This window comes from Bison bison, unplaced genomic scaffold (genome assembly GCF_000754665.1).
Source record: "Bison bison bison isolate TAMUID 2011002044 unplaced genomic scaffold, Bison_UMD1.0 scf7180017864461, whole genome shotgun sequence".
In the NCBI taxonomy this organism is placed as follows: Eukaryota; Metazoa; Chordata; class Mammalia; order Artiodactyla; family Bovidae; genus Bison; species Bison bison.
Window position 1 is genome coordinate 17864876 of NW_011495023.1, and position 8148 is coordinate 17873023.

Genomic DNA, 8148 nt, shown 5'->3' on the forward strand with positions numbered 1-8148 from the left:
AGTCACTGTGATCCCCGGAGAAAAAGCGATGGTGGTGGAGGTGTCTTCCAGTAAGTGTGAAAGTGTTTTTTTCTTACCCCCTCAAGAACATTTTCCTTTGTAATGTGGGGTCGCCTGGCATTTTTCAAAGGACACAGATAGTGCTAGTGAATTCAGATGACAGTGAAGTTGTGGGGGGGGAGGGTGGGGACCCTGGGGCAGTGATGGCAGGTAACTTAGGATCAGGTCCTGACTCTGTTGGGTGACCTTGGACAGATCATGAGCCTCTGGGTTTAGTTTGCTTGTATGTGAAATAGGAGGTCACAATACCTTGCATCACAGAACTGCTGTGAAAAACAGCTCTAAGTGAGATACTATTTGGAAAAGAACTTTGGAAATAACAGAATTACCCAAATGTCAAGTAGCGGTTGCACCACCCACTTTCAGCTTGTTTGAGTTGAGAGAGATTCAATCAGCTGAAGTGCCAGGGGCAAAGATCCTGTGTTTAATTTGATTTTCTGATATTTTCCAAGATTCAGTTAAAAGTTCTTACTGACACAAACCTTCTTAGAGATTTTTCCAAGCTTCACGTGGCCTCTTGCTTGTTTTATCCTTCTCCACCATGCTGAACGAACTTCCTCTTTAGTTAACGTGGTGTCTACCAGGTTTCTCTTTCATAAAGTTTCAAATTTCTCCTTTCTGATTAAAAAGTAATTTGTGGGGAGATACTTTGAGACTGCATAAGTATCCTGTTCCTATCAAGCCTTAACCGTTTGTTTTAATGGATTCTGATTCCCTTGTTCCTTCTACATCCCTTGGTGACTCTACTATAAGAAAGGGCTATCTCTTTCCCCCATTTATTATTATTTTTTTTTATTGTGTGTGTGTGCTCAGTTGTGTCTAACTCTTTGTGGCCCCATGGACTGCAGCCTGCCAGGCTCCTCTGCCTGTCAGGCTCTTCTGTCCTTGGAACTTTCCAGGCAAGAATATTGGAGTGGGTTGCCGTTTCCTACTCTAGGGGATCTTCCCAACCCAGAGATGGAACCCACATCTCTGGCATCTCCTGCATTGTCAGGTGGATTCTTTACCAGTAGTGCTACTTGGGAAGCCCATTTTGTTTATGAAAACTCACAAACTCATGGATTGTCATTCAGTGCAATGGGGCATAATCTATCATTACCATTACTTTGATGGTCAGTTGTCTCCACTTTGACCAGAGGCAGGGGTTTAAGGGTGGCCAAGATTGTTTTTGGAGAAGGCAATGGCACCCCACTCCAGTACTCTTGCCTGGAAAATCCCATGGATGGAGCCTGGTAGGCTGCAGTCCATGGGGTCGCTAAGAGTCGGACACGACTGAGTGACTTCACTTTCACTTTTCACTTTCATGCATTGGAGAAGGAAATGGCAACCCACTCCAGTGTTCTTGCCTGGAGAATCTCAGGGACTGGGGAGCCTGGTGGGCTGCGGTCTATGGGGTTGCACAGAGTCAGACACGACTGAAATGACTTAGCAGCAGCAGCAGGATTGTTTTAATCAGGTATGGTAGGATGTACAGATATGACAATGACTATCATGAAAGGAGACCTGTGTCTTCCTCATGGATCCCTAGACATGGGAGGATGCTCACGAGACCATGTGGGGAAGCACCATACAGGGCCAGTCAGGAGACAGAGGAAGTGGGGGGAGAATGTGGGAGCCTTTATTATCATTTCCACAGGAAGGAATGGGTGAGGTGCGGTGGGTAGGGTCAGGATGGGCTGGTTTCACCCTTTCAGCAGGCTCTGAGCCCCAAGGACTGCCCTTCCTTGTCGAGAGCCTGGCCTTGGGGTGATTCAGGCAGGAGAATAGGGACCCTGACGCTGAGAGCCCAATAGAGGATGTGGTTGGGGTATGGGCTCCAGAATGGTTGATTTGCATAAGAAATGGTTGATTTTCATATGATTGCATATGAAAAACAGGCTCTGGAGGAGTTATTGACTATCTCTAGAAATTAGCTAACCCTGGGAGGGACAGTCCCTCCAAAGTCAGCAAGGCCACAGATGTCAGTGCACCAACTACAGAAACAGGGAAATGGCTCTTACAGGGAATCCCAAGCTAGCATCTATATCCTTTTGACATATCCCTGCCATTCTCTTGAGTTTTCCTTATTTTCTGGCACAAGAAGTCTGCCCTTCTTGTTTTGATATGAAGATCCATTTTGTCTGGCTTGTGAGCTTAGAATTGTTTTAACTTTCAAAAATCCAAAAGGAGAAAAACCAACAACCCTTAATTTCAAGTTCCGTGTTGTTGTGTCACTCAGTTGTGTCCAACTCTTCTCAACACGATGGACTGCAGCACACCGGGCTTCCCTGTCCTCCACTACCTCCTGGAGTTTGCTCAGACTCATTGAGTTGGTGATGCCATCCAACCATCTCAAGCTCCTAAAGGATTTCTAAATTCTGGCAACTGTGGGTTGGAGGTAGGCAGTCTTGTCTCCTCTGAGGATGTGGGTCTCGGACGCCAGAGAAAGGATCTAGGAAAAACTATGGGAGCATTAAGTCTCTGTGATCCTGTGTTTTCCTCATGGGTCGCCTCATTATTTCATCTATAGGGCATCTTAGGGAGCAAACTGGTTCTACTCCACTGGGTCTGGACCTAGTCTTTTCTTGGGAGTTTGGGCAAAGTCGTATTTAGGTCTGGAGATGTTGACCTACTGGATAGGACACTGGTTCATTAGACTGTGTTTGCGGGGAGCCCTCAAAGTGGGGAAGCAATTATAGTATATTAACACATGTATATGGAATCTAGAAAGATGGTTCTGATGAACCTGTTTGCAAGGGCAGCCGTGGAGACACGGACATACAGACCGGACCTGTGGAACACGGCAGGGGTTGGGGAGGAAGGAGCGGGCGGGATGTGAGGAGAGAGTAACATGGAAACGTACACTCCATATGTAAAACAGATAGCCAGTGGGAATTTGCTGTGTGACTCGGGGAGCTCAAACCTGGGCTCTCTAACAATCTAGAGGGGATGGATGGGGAGGGAGGTGGGAGGGAGGTTCAAGAGGGCGGGGACACATGTATACCTATGGCTGATTCACGCTGATGCTTGGCAGAAACCAACACAATATTGTAAAACAATCATCCTTCAATTAAAAATAAATAAATTAAATTATATATTAAAAAAGGAGGGAGGGGGGAACCAGTACTGAGATCTAATGTGAAAGCGACAGCCATTGAGCTAGACCCGAGATCACATCAATTATGGGTGGACAGCCTGACTTCTTGTTTCTCCAAGTATGGAGCACAGACCAGCAACCCTGGCACCCTCCAGAAACTTGGTAGAAATGCAGACTCTTGGGCTCTGCCCCAGACTTGCTGAATCAGAATCCTTGTTTGAACATGATCCTGGAGGTTCCTGGGTGTCTTACAGTTTGAGGAACACTACTCCAACAGCCCAAACTACTGATCTAGAGCTTTGGGAGTGACAGGAGAGCGAGTCTGTTCTGACAACCAGGTGAAGAAACCCAGCAGAACCTTTGAATCTTTCCACCTGGCTTCAGAAGGGTCCCCAGCACCAAGAGCAGAGGAAGAATGGAGGGGAAATGAAAGAACTATCATTCTGTGTCATGTGGAGTCTGTTCAAGGTGCTGGGCACTTTGTTTTCTTAAAATAGATTCCTATAAAACCACATACAATCCTGTTCATAAAAGCATGTGGGGATAGGATTAGTGCTCTTAGAGAATAGACCCCAGAGAGCTGCCTGCCCCTGCCACCACTTGAAGACACAGCAGGAGATTCCATCTAGGAACCAGGAAGCTGGTCCTTGCTAGACCCCCAATCTGCTGACACATTGACCTCGGACTGCCCAGCCCTGAGGACCGTGAGAAACAGATGCTTGTTTAAGTCGCCAGTTTGCCATTCTTTTGTTATAACAGCCCAAGGTAGATTGCACATCTCACCCGCAACACAGTCGTGTTTCTGGAGGCCAGTGGTGGTGGCCATTGAGGCAGGACCTCCTCCCTGGGCCTCACCCATGTACAGTGGGGAAGATGTCTGTAAAATCAAACCACCTCTCTCTTCTTCCAGATGAAAGTTTCTCAGTCATGTCTGACTCTTTGCCACCCCATGGACTGTAGCCCACTAGGCTCCGCTGTCCATGGAATTCTCCAGCGAGAATACTAGAGTGGGTGGCTATGCCCTTCTCCAGGGGATCTTCCCAGCCCATGGATCAAACCCAGCTCTCCCACATTGCAGGCAGATTCTTTACTGTTTGAATCACCAGGGAAGCCCTTCTTCCAGAGCCTTAGGACAAATCATGCCTTTGGGGCCAGACAGTGGACATCCTCACCAGGCGATTTGGCCCTGGGGAAGCTTGGTGAGGGATTAGCTTTTGGAAACTTCTTCTCATTTGTCTAGGCTGAGATCCCTTTTAACAATTGGGTCACCCAACCCAAGTATAATTTGTACGAGTCAGAAAAACCCTTGGTGTCCCCCAACTCATGAAGTACACCTGCTTTGCAAAAACAGCTTCATCGTTCTTAGGTTGTGGAGATTCCATCTTTCCTGCTAAACCCATGTTTGTCTCACTCTCCCCACCAGGGCCCCTGCCTCCCCGTGCTATGTCATCTGCTTCCACCTGCCAGTCTCACAGGATGCTGTCCCCTCTGCAGCACGCATGGCTCAGTTCTGCAAGTCTGTGGTTTCCCACCACTACCCAAGAGGAAAAGGAACAGGGTCCGGCAGACGACACTTCACCGCACATCCACTTGGTCTGTTCTGTCCAGTGGACTTTCCACAAAACTTTAGCTTGTTTTTCTTTCAGTTTCCCTGTCTACCAGCCAGGGCTCCTTCATGACCTTGTAGCATGGATTCCTGCTCGCCTTAATGGGTCTTTGTGAAACACAATACAGAACAAGAATTCTTTCATTTATCCTGCATTCTTTCTCTGCTCTTAGCACTGGTGAACTTTCTGAAGCCGGGTGGAAAGATTCAAAAGTTCTACTGGATTTCTTCACCAGGTTGTCAGAAATGGAAACTTCTGGGTGGACCCGGGGTGCTCTTGTTAGTTTTTGAAACTCTAGTAAATTCCAGCGTGCCCCTGCCTTCCTGGCTGTGATGGCAGCAAGGACTGTTATCTAGATTCCAGGGGCCATGAAGCCAGAGATGGATCTAGAAGGTAGAAGGATGGTCTAGGGAGTTACGAAAAGCAGATATCCTGGAGCAGTGATACAGGTGGGGCATGGAGCCTTTGGAGCCTGGGCATGGAGCTCTGCGTAGGGGGTGGAGGGGGAAACATCTGCCCTGGCTGCCCCAGGGGTCTTTCTCAGCTGGGGAGGGAGCGGGTGGTTCCCTGGGGCCCGAGCTGGAGGGAAGGTAAGTTCAGGTTAGTGGGGAGTGCTAGGGGACTCCCCTGGGGGCTGCACTTAAAGCTGGCTGCTGCTTTGTTATTTTCATTCATTGGTTTTGTTTTAGATTCCACGGAATAGAAACAGACTCACAGATGCAGAGAACAAACTAGTGGTTTTCCCAGGGGAGGTGGGGGAAGGGGCTGATCAGGGAGGGGGATTTAGAGGTAAAGCTGCTGTGCTGTGCTTCGCTTAGTCACTCAGTCGCGTCAGACTCTTTGTGACCCCATGGACTGTGGCCCACAGGCTCCTCTGTCTGTGGGAATTCTCCAGGCAAGAATACTGGAGTGGGTTGTCATGCCCTCCTACAAACTACTAGGTATAAAATAAATAGGTAACAAACAAGTAATGTACAGCACAGGGAATATAGCCAATATTGTATAACTGTATTTTAGGTATATAATCTATAAAAATACCAAATCACTATATTGTATACTTGAAACTATGTAACATTATAAATCAACTAGGCTTCAATTACAAAATAGGAAAAACTGGTTGTTGCTGGGAACCAGGCCTGATGCCAGAGGTGCCTTGAGAGGGGTCCCTGCAGCCTCTGGGACCCTTGCAGAGAAGGGCTGGCTCCTGGGAGTACATGTGGCAGGGGGCACAGCCCAGGAGACCCCTGAGGGCTGAAGGCTGGGAATACCAGTTGTGACAGGGGCTAATCAGACCCAGAGCCCCTGTTTGATAATAGGGTACTTGTTAAAAACTCTTTTTCTATCTCAAAATGAATGGTTAATAGAACCTCCTTCACTCGAAGCTCATTTTTATGTCTACAAGATGGATGATACCATGGATGGTATCAATGCCCCTCTGCTCAAAGCCACCAGGAATTCACCTGCTCCCACGTGGATGGACAGAGGTACTTAGTGTGGGTGACTCATTGACTGTAGTGTAGACTCAACGTGATTAATGAGATTTTACAAAATTGCCAACAACTCTTAGCAAAGTAAAAAATAGCACAGAAAACTATCTTCCTTTGATTAGCAACAACATGTACTAGAACATCCAGAGTATTTGTAACCATGTGGAAAATGCTCGCACTTGTGTGTGAAATGGAATTATGTTCCGGGCTGGGCAATGCTGGGTTTGTCAGCTTCATGAATGTTCAGTTATTTGACAACCATACAGGGCCATGGGGTGATTTTAATGTCGAGGGGCTGAAGGGAGCAAAATAGTGTCTGGTACCCTAGACCATCATTTTTCATTACTGCTTCCCCTGTTGTTATGACAACCCCACCATCCCACCGCAGGGAGGAGGGGAGAGAGGGGCCATATTTTGTTGATCAGCTCTAGGAACCAAGTTATAGGTGTAGTGGTTTATATACATCTTTTAATAGAGATAAATTTGATGAATAATATTATGTAAGTCACAGGTGTACACTATAACAATTCACAAAATTTCAAGGTTATACTCTTTTTGTTATTGTTGTTGTGTAGTTGCTAAGTTATGTCTCTTTTGTGACCCCATGGACTGTAGCCCGCCAGGCTCCGCTGTCCATGGAATTTTCCAGGCAAGAATACTGGAGTGGATTGCCATTTCTTTCTTCAGGGGTTCTTCTTGACCCAGGGATTGAATCTGCATCTCCTGCATTTGCAGGCAGATTCTTTACCACTGAGTCGCCAGGGAAATTCCTTTTACATTTATTAAAAAATATTGACTACATTGCCTGTGTTGTACAATAGAGCCTCGTAACTTATCCGTTTTAAACCTTAGTGGTTGGTCCTTCGTAATCCTCCCCCTATTGTGCCCCTCCCACCTCCCTTCTTTTCAATTGTAATCTCTACTTTGTTCTCTGTATTTTAAACTTTGTTTCTTTTTCGTTATATTCATTAGCTTTTCTTTATACAAGCCTTGAAACGCCTTTAATTGGGGTGTATTCTAACAGTGGTTTTACAAATGGAGAAAGCGAGGTTCAGAGAGGGCAGGTAACTTGCTTTTAAACTCACACAGCCAGAGAGTAGAGGAGCCTGAATATGAGTTAAGTCTGTTTCAATTCACAGCTGAACATGAACAAAAAGGTGCGGACAGTGAAGACAGAGAGGCAGAGGACCTATCTGGTCAGATCTCCCCTGGAAGCTCAGTGAAAAGGAAAGGGTGTTTGGTTTGTCCCTTTACAGTTTTGGGCATGGCTTAGGAGCTGCTCTGCCTGGAGATGTGGAATTAACCAGGTGAGTTATTAGGATTCATCCCAACTCTATGAATTCTTTTGTTATGAAAGCTCCTTCGTTTTTTAAAAAAGAAATTTCAACAGTGAACATTTTGGATTGTCAAGTACACTTTTTTTCTCTGAATTGCATATTCAGTTCAGTTCAGTTCAGTTCAGTTGAATCACTCAGTCATGTACGACTCTTTTCAACCCCATGAATCGCAGCACGCCAGGCCTCCCTGTCCATTACCAACTCCCGGAGTTCACTCAGACTCATGTCCATCAAGTCGGTGATGCCATCCAGCCATCTCATCCTCTGTCGTCCCCTTCTCCTCCTGCCCCTAATCCCTCCCAGCATCAGAGTCTTTTCCAATGAGTCAACTCTTCGAATGAGGTGGCCAAAGTACTGGAGTTTCAGCTTTAGCATCATTCCTTCCAAAGAACACCCAGGGCTGATCTCCTTTAGAATGGACTGGTTGGATCTCCTTGCAGTCCATGGGACTCTCAAGAGTCTTCTCCAACACCACAGTTCAAAAGCATCAATTCTTCGGCGCTCAGCTTTCTTCACAGTCCAACTCTCACATCCACACATGACTACTGGAAAAACCATAGCCTTGACTAGACAGACCTTTG